The sequence below is a fragment of the Canis lupus genome, chromosome 20 (assembly GCF_048164855.1).
Source record: "Canis lupus baileyi chromosome 20, mCanLup2.hap1, whole genome shotgun sequence".
NCBI classification, from domain to species: Eukaryota; Metazoa; Chordata; class Mammalia; order Carnivora; family Canidae; genus Canis; species Canis lupus.
This window is the reverse complement of record NC_132857.1, coordinates 7,493,011-7,502,019: the sequence shown is the minus strand read 5'-3', so window position 1 is coordinate 7,502,019 and position 9,009 is coordinate 7,493,011. Positions and strand designations below refer to the sequence as shown.

The 9,009-nt window shown below is 35.0% G+C and overlaps 1 long non-coding RNA gene across 1 annotated transcript in view; it reads right to left on the bottom strand.

Moving 5' to 3' along the window:
- Positions 1-827: 827 nt before the first annotated feature.
- The window catches only part of LOC140611659 (uncharacterized), a 355,437-nt gene continuing 347,255 nt past the window's right edge, over positions 828-9,009 (bottom strand). Inside the window, exon 7 of the long non-coding RNA XR_012012751.1 lies at positions 828-1,102. This is a non-coding gene — a long non-coding RNA (uncharacterized lncRNA). The remainder of the gene's footprint in view (positions 1,103-9,009) is intronic.

Genomic DNA, 9,009 nt, shown 5'->3' with positions numbered 1-9,009 from the left:
AACATAAAGATTCCTAACTCTGGGAAAAGAACTAGGAGTGGTGGAAGGGGAGGAGGATGGGGGGTGGGGGTGAATGGGTGATGGGCACTGAAGGGGGCACTTGACGGGATGAGCATTGGGTGTTATTCTGTATGTTGGCAAATTGAACACCAATAAAAATAAATTTATTATTATTATTATTTTTTTAAATTTTTATTTATTTATGATAGTCTCACAGAGAGAGAGAGAGAGGCAGAGACACAGGCAGAGAGAGAGGCAGGCTCCATGCACCGGGATCCCGACATGGGATTCGATCCCAGGTCTCCAGGATCGCGCCCTGGGCCAAAGGCAGGCGCCAAACCGCTATGCCACCCAGGGATCCCAAAAATAAATTTATCATTAAAAAAATTAAAAAAAATAAAAATTAAAAAAGGATGATTACATCCACTCCCTTCCCTCTGATGGGGTGGGCTGTGATAAGAATTCCAATATATAGGGGAGTATTTGTCAAAGAAGGAATGCGTAACACCACTGGTATATGAGTGGATTAAGGTGCTACTAGAAAAGAATTGCTAAAATTCTAATGGTGGTATTTGTAAATTTCAATGTGTATTTGAGGAAAATGTATAATTACGAAACTCATAATATTACAATGAGAAAAAAGAAAAATGAGTTCTTTAAAATCAAGCAAAAAGTAGGGATACCATCAATGTGGCAAAATATTGAAAGTGAAGTTTGAGACCACTGAGAAAATAAAGCCAAATTCTCAAAAGAGCAAAAAAAATGTAGAAAGCCTTCATTAAACTATAGTTATTGTTACAAAATGCCAGCCATTGTCCTAGGGGCTTTCATATACATTATTTTATACAATCCTATCAGCAATTCTGGGAGGCATAAACCGCTATTCACATGTTAGAAGGCAGATAATGAGTGGCTCACACACATTGAAAAATGCTCTCTCCAACATCACACAGTAGGTTTGATTTATCAGACATTCCAACCAGGAATTCAAAAGGCCACTTTCTGTAAGTTCACTCTGTCTCCGCTATGTCTTCAGATTGTTTTGGTGTTTGTTTGTTTTTGTGACAAATGATATGGTTACTTTAGGCTCCATGATATTTTCCTGACAAAAAAAAAAAAAAATATGTTTGTTGATATCATCTGGCAAGAATATTTTTTCTATTTTAAAAACTAAATTAGAATTCTAGCATATGTAATCACCCTAGCAATACTAAAAGAAGACACATTTCCAGTGAATGTGAGTACTATACGCGATTCATGTCAGTGATTATCCGATTCATACAATTATCATTGGAGTTTTTATTGACTAGCCAGTCACCACTGGCTCTTTTCATGTTAAATGGAATTCTCAGCAAAAGGGAAGAAGAGGAATAACCACTGTATTTCATAAGATATAGTTTTTAATAAGTGACTTCTAAGCATTAATTGGTTCTCCAAGAGTCTGGGTGGCTGAATCTTGATTTCAACTCAGGTCATGACCTCAGGGTCATCAGGTTGAGCCCCAGGTCAGGCTTCACGCTCAGCACAGAGTCTATCTGAGATTCTCTCTCTCTCCTCCCTCTAGCCCTCCCCCAACTGGTGCACACACATGTGTTCTCTCTCTCTCTCTCTCGGTCTCTCTCTTTCTCTCTTAAATAAATAGAATCTCTTTAAAAAATTAACTGGTTCTCTAATGATAGTTAAAAAAAATAGAAAAATGAAGTCAGAATTCTAAGTGAATCAAGCAATAAATTTATATCTCTTGCATAAAATTGCAGAGGTTAGCTGAATTTTGGAGAGTAATATGCATTTATTAAATTACTTCATAGCTGTCACTCACTTTCATATATATTATAGTAGATATAAAAGCAGGAAAAAGGCCTCTTTTAATTTTTGTTATGCAACAAAGTTCCTATATTTAGGAAAAGAACTCAAGAAGCATCTTAAAGCAACATGTGATAGAGTGATTTAGATTCTCTATGTAATTACCAAAGAAATTCTAAGTAGAATCATGTTTGGATCAAGATTAAATAGGAAACTATGCATGAGAAAATAAGGAGAGATATTATTGATTCTGCAGATAAAAGTGGGCTTTGGATTGAAACCTGTGCAGAACAAGGCAACAGATTTCTGTAAAATTTGTTTAGATGAGGTGGTTATGGGAACTGGTCATCAGCTTATGATTCAATTCATGACAAGTAGATGGGATCACTAAGCAAGCCTTGCCAACAAAGTATCAAATTTCAAAAGAGCAAGGAGTGTGAATGAGGATGGGCTCTGTATTTCCTTATAAATCCCTTATTGAAATATTTAGTTTATGTAATGGGGCAATTGTATAAATTATCAGAATTTTAAAGTATACCCATTGATGTAGGAATGAGTTAGGGGCAGATGGGGCTTGGCAGGGGAAGATAAGGGAAAGGCCCAGAGTCAAGCTCCTACCTATCCCAAGAAAACAGAAATAAGACAGTAAAAACAAAAATAATAAATAAATAAATAAATAAATAAATAAATAAATAAATAAATAAATCTGGCTCCCTAGTTCCAAAATGTTAGGGAGTATCCCCATTTAATGGCCACTAAGAAATCACAGAAACTTATCCTTCTACAAAGAAATATGACATTAAGGTGTTATAAATAGTCTTTGCTCAAACCAAGACAGCACAGGAATCTCAGAGCCATGGGCTCACAAAAACCCCAGATGTAGAGAAATATTATGGAGGAGAGATTAACCAGAGAGAAGGGAACACCTTGTTTGGGCTCATGATATTTACAAGAACATCTTGTTTGTTATTATGATGGTTACAAGTCTACCACCTTTGTTCTAAATACAGGCATGATTTTTTACAAATCCACCCTGATATTGACAGGAAATTTACCGACTTCCCTGTTCAGTTTCCTATAAAAGATAGATCATAAAAGCCCTCAGTGGCAACTCTGTCCAACCCTCTCACTGTTGAAATTTTTCTCTGTTTCTCTTAACAAACTTCTATTGCTTTGCTCACTCTCTGTTGTCGACAAGATTCATTCTTGGACTCCATGATATGAGAACCAAGCTCTCCCATATCACCATTAATTCAGAAAGTAAACACTGAACAGAAAAAAAAAAAAAATCAGGAAACTTATCTATTTCCTCCCTCTTTTCTTTCTTCTATTTTTTTTTCTTCAAAAAAAGTTTATGGATATTAGGTTACCCCATCAGAGCCCTTCTTCTGAGTACTCAGGAGGAAGAGACAAAATAGAATATGAGATCTTCTCTGCTGCCAAATATTCATACGTAGTAGAGAAAATAATGCTTATTGTAATAATGCTACTTCTGGCAGAGGAGGTTCAATGCCACACCAAGAAGAGATACATATTGATTCCTAACAGAGAAAGGGAAGGTTCTGAGGAGAGAATCAGCAAGTCCACTAAGTCTACCTAGAAACTGGACAGAGCTGGGAGGAGGAGGAGGAGGGGGAGGAAGAAAACACATCAGTATTAAGACTCTGGTAGTAAAACACAGTGATGGCGAACTTTAAGTGTCTTTTGGGATTGGCCAGTCCTCTAAGGTTTCTAGAATAAAAGGGACAAAGGACAAGGGCAAAGCTGTCCTTTACCACTTAGGTCCAGACTCTATATCTGTGTGTGTGCACACGTATGTGTGTAGGGGTGGGAGAGTCCTTGGGTTAGATTATGGACATTTTTCTTTTTCAGTAAGGCTTGGAGGGAAGTTTAAAGAGATTTTGAGCAAAAGACTGACATAAAAGTATTGAAATTCTACTAAGAAAGTGGCAGAGGAAGGATGGATTGAAGAGAAGCTTTGAAGCTCATACATGAGTAAAGTTAAGAAGCAATGAGATGCAAATTAAAGGGGAAGGAAAATTCAAAATATACACAAGACTTATTCCAGAAATGAGATCAAATGAGACATATAAAGAATACTCTCAAATTTTAAGTTTTCGTGATGGAATTGAGGAATACAGACGAGGGGCTTTAGGGAATAGCATGGACATTTCTCTTCAATTTAGCATATGACACACTCAATTATTAAAATTTGTTATCATTGAACACCAATAAAAAATAAATTTATTATTAAAAAATAAAAATAAAATTTGTTATCACATCATAATAAATGTTAAAAAAAATTCAAAAAAGACACTGAAAATTTAAATGGCCCAGGACTTTCAAACCAGTTTATTACATTGCAATTATTTTCATAGTCTTTCTAGTTGCATCAAGAGCTCACAGTAGCGTTAAATGCTTTAAATAGGCTAAGTGATAAGAATATGGTACCTTCTGTTTTATTAGCGTCAACAGATACACCACACCCTAAGGCACTGACTACATTTCTATGTAAGGTATTATTGACATAAAAATTCATAAGACTTTTTATTTTAAATCTGACTAATTAATAAATGTGATTTAAGAAAAAACACTAATAGATTGGGTTTCACCACAGTACCAATTGTAATCACTCAGATTTTTATGTTAAAAAGCTACCTTAATAAGTAAATCATATTTTTAGTTCATATGCTATCTCCTAATTTTTTTTCTATCTCCTAAAATTTGAGACTAAATATCTATCATGAAAACTATGTTAGTTACATTTTAAATCAAACATCATATATGAGTACAAGTAGAATTTAATTGCATAATGCCTCTTAATTACTTGTTTAATAACTGTCAGACCTCATAGGAGGAATATATATATGCAGAAAATCATATGCATAAACATACTGCAAAATGAAATATATAAAATAAATATATATGCATATATTTTAGAATATAAATAAATAGAAAATAGATATGCAAAATATCTATTATGATATTTTGAAAATATCAGAAAATAAATATGCAAAAACATATTAACTTATCTATGTCAGTTCCTTAACAGTGCACAAATATTCTCTCTTAAGAAAAATGTCGGGACAACTGGGTGGCTTAGCAGTTTAGCGCCTGCCTTTGGCCCAGGGCATGATCCTGGAGTCCCGGGATCGAGTCCTGCATCAGGCTCCCTGCATGAAGCCTGCTTTTCCCTCTGCCTGTGTCTCTGTCTCTCTCTTTCTCTCTCTCTCTCTCTCCATCTCTCATGAATAAATAAAATAAAATAAAAGAAAAATGGTGTTTTACAAAGTACTGTTTCTAGTCTAATTTTAAATTACTTTGCCTTTGTTTTTGTTGTTGTCATTGTCCTATAAACCTGACAACATTGTATCATGGAATGAAATGATTTCTATATTTTACTTTCACAATGGGACTAATACTTTGAACTTGGGCCTTAGGAGGGAAAATAATAAAAAAAAATATTCTACATGTATCATGATGAAATTAAGTATTATCATGTTAAATAATATAAAATATTAATGCAATTAGGCTGTACATATAGTTTTCTATTAAAGAATAAAAAAAATTTTCCAGAGATAAAATTGGTAGGACTTGGTACATGATTCAACATGGTGGTGAGATACAGAGAATTGAAGTGAAATGTCCAGAGATTTCTGGTTTGAGACATCCTAAGTGAAGATGGGACACATAGGCATGGTACAGGTCAAAAGTATGTGTGCATAAGAGAGAGAAAAAGAGGGGATCCTGGGGTGGCTTAGTGGCTTAGTCCCTACCTTTGGCCCAGGGCATGATCCTGGAGTCCTGGGATCAAGTCCCACACGGGGCCTGCTTCTCCCTCTGCCTGTGTCTCTGCCTCCTTTCTCTCTCTCTCTCTCTGTGTATGTCTCATGAATAAATAAATAAAATCTTTCAAAAAAAAAAGAAAAAGAAATTTGCATGGAGGTAAAGCCCTGAGTATACATCTTTCCAATTTCTCTGTATCTTAATTGCAGGTTCTCTTCTCCAGAAGTTCAAAGCCTTTGTTCTAGAACCCTTTGGCTCCAAAGGGTTCCCTCACAGAGCTTCAAACCTCACATTGTAGATAATTAGAGCACAATTTACTAAATCAGCCAACAGTCACGTCAAACTTTTTGCAATACATTTATTAAATGGTAGAAATATCTTATGTGAAATTTGGGCCATTCAATAAAGATTAAAATTATATGATAATCCCAGTCATTTTAGCATTATAGACATCTACTTCATGCATTTTAAAAATGTACATATTTATAACATTTAGAGTTGTATTTCTACATCAAATAAGAGCATTGATTCTAATACTGAAGATGCAGCATGTTAGTAATGTTTTTTCCTCTGAATTGGAAGAGTATAATTTTTGCTATCTAACAATTGTTCAAAATTGTTCCTCAGAAAAAGTGAAATAAAAGAGGTCGTTGATTTTTGCTTTTGAAATTTCAAGTTGATGAAGATAACACCTTGACAATTGAGTCTCTCATAGAATACGTTTCATCAACAAAAATCTCACATATGACATGCAAATTTATTTAACAAGTGGTATAACTAAGTCGAGTGTGTAGAAACAGTTGTATTCAAATGTAGGACAGTTGTAAATTAGATTTTATGATGACACTTTATGCATACTTTTTTGAGGAAGAAATGTCAAAACTATCAGTTTGATGAGCCACTACAGAAAGAGACTCAGCTACATTAAAAGAGATTCATAATAAACACGAAATATATAATTAAATAAAATAAGGTCAAAAGCTGAATAATAAGATATAGATCAGTGTATATTCCTTTTCCTTTTTACGTCCAAATAAAGAATGCTATCTTAAGTTTAGACAACAGTCGGGTGGTTGATTTTTGTTATAACAATACATATGCACTTTGATATTTGAATTTTCAAATGACTGAGCATGTAATTATATGTTTTAATTTAAGAGTTATTTAAATAATTTGAAAGGAATGATTCCTCTGCTTATTTTGCAAGGATGCGCCTGGCTGAAAGAGAATACTGAATGGTATTAAATGTCCACCACAGGAAAGAATAATTAGCCAATCCATTAATTATGATCCTGTTTTAAAAGCTTACTGTTTTAGGGGCACCTAGCTCACTCAGTTGGGGGACCATGTGACTCTTGATCTAAGAGTCATGAGTTCGAGCCCCATGTTGGGTATACAGATTACTTAAAAATAAAAAATCTTACAGAAAAAAAGAATGCTTACTGCTTTAGTTTACTCTTATACAGCCTTAGTCAATGTGTTATTAGCAGGTATGAAATTGAATTCCATAAGTGCAGAGGATATCTAGCTAGCCATAAAGTCACTTCAAATGTTATCTTTCAATTCAATTCAATAAAATGTATTTTTCCTCTTCTGTGAGAAGACTTATGCTGTATTCTAAGCGATGCTAAGAAAACCCATACATGACTTTGACCTCCAGGAGTTGGTAATTCCTTTGGGAAAACAGACATAAACACCAGTCATGAGGAAACATCTCTGATGTGGCTAGAAAGGTAAAAGAAAAACAATATCTAATGCTCAAGGTAAGAAAACTACAGACAACAAATTGTACTATCACTTGTTTTCACTATATATAAGTGATATTCAGTTTAACTTGTGCAATAAATGACTTTGTATTCATTGTAAAACCATTGGTCATGAGTCATGAGTTCACTTCGATAGTGAAAACTATTCATGTGCTTCACCTCCTAAATATATTTTTCTTTACAAATTTAAGAAATGTTCTTATTCCTCACATTCACCTGGACCTCAGTTTTTCTTTTCTGTTTTGTTTTTGAATGCTTAGGTTCTGATATAATTTAAATATTCTTGTAAAATTACATAGCTGAAAAATTAGCCAAGTCCATCTCTCTACACATGTTAGCAAACAAATTTTTTTTAAAGATTTTATTTATTTATTCATGAGAGACACAGAGAGAGAGAGAGAGAGGCAGAGACACAGGCAGAGGGAGAAGCAGGATCCATGCAGGGAACCTGATGTGGGACTCGATCCGGGGTCTCCAGTATCAGGCTCTGGGCTGAAGGCGGCGCTAAACTGCTGAGCCACCCGGGCTGCCCAGCAAACAAAAGATTAAGATGATATTCCATTTAGAATTTTTCAATATGCAAATCCACATAAATTGTTCTTCTTATATTTCCTCTTAAATTTAATATTCATCCATTAATTAATCATTTAATCAGCCAATATTTTGAGCCCCTTGTACGTGCCAGATACTCTCTAGCCACTGAATAGGTAGCAGTGAAAGATAATGACAAAAAAATTCCTGTCCTTGTACAACTGCCATTCTAGTGTGGGAACCTGAAAATATGTAAATAAAATGCATTACATAGTTGGGTGCCTGGGTGGCTCAGTGGTTGGATGTCTGCCTTTGGCGCAGGTTGTGATCCCAGGGTCCTGGGATCAAGTCCTGCATCAGGCTCCCTACCGGGAACCTGCTTCTCTCTCTGCCTTATTTCTGGTGTCTCTCATGAATAAATAAAATCTTTAAAAAATAAAATAAATTATGTAGCAGATAATAATCCGTGCTAAAGTTTCAAATCAAAATGTAGAATCCTATTGCTTAACATGAATCATACACTGAAACATGGATAGGAGGCAGTCTGAAAAATCTAGTCACCAGGCTTTAAGAAGAACATAGGAGAGTCTGAGAACAAATGTTGAGGGCTAAAAGAAACAAAAGGTAGAGAGTATACAACACTATGGCCAATATTTAAAATTTCAACTTGCAGCAATAGTAAAAACAACAGGATTCTTTCTAATATAATAAAGCTATTCTTCATACAAAAATATCTCAGTCTCACACAGATAAAGGTCTCATACAAAAATGTCCCAACACAGGGCCTCAAAATACCACTAATCACTAAGTCTATCCCTGAGTGATGGTAATTTTTCCTTAAATTCAGTTACAACCTATCTTTCGCCTATTTAGTCCCTAAAAACTAATTCACAGGGATCCCTGGGTGGCTTAGTGGTTTAGCGCCTGCCTTTAGCCCAGGGCGTGATCCTGGAGCCCTGGGATCGATTCCCATGTCGGGCTCCCTGCATGGAGCCTGCTTCTCCCTCTGCTTGTGTCTCTGCCTCTCTCTCTCTCTCTCTGTCTCTCATGAATAAATAAATAAAAACTTAAAAAAATAAAAACTAATTCACATGAGCCACAACAATTTATGGAAATTAGTAAA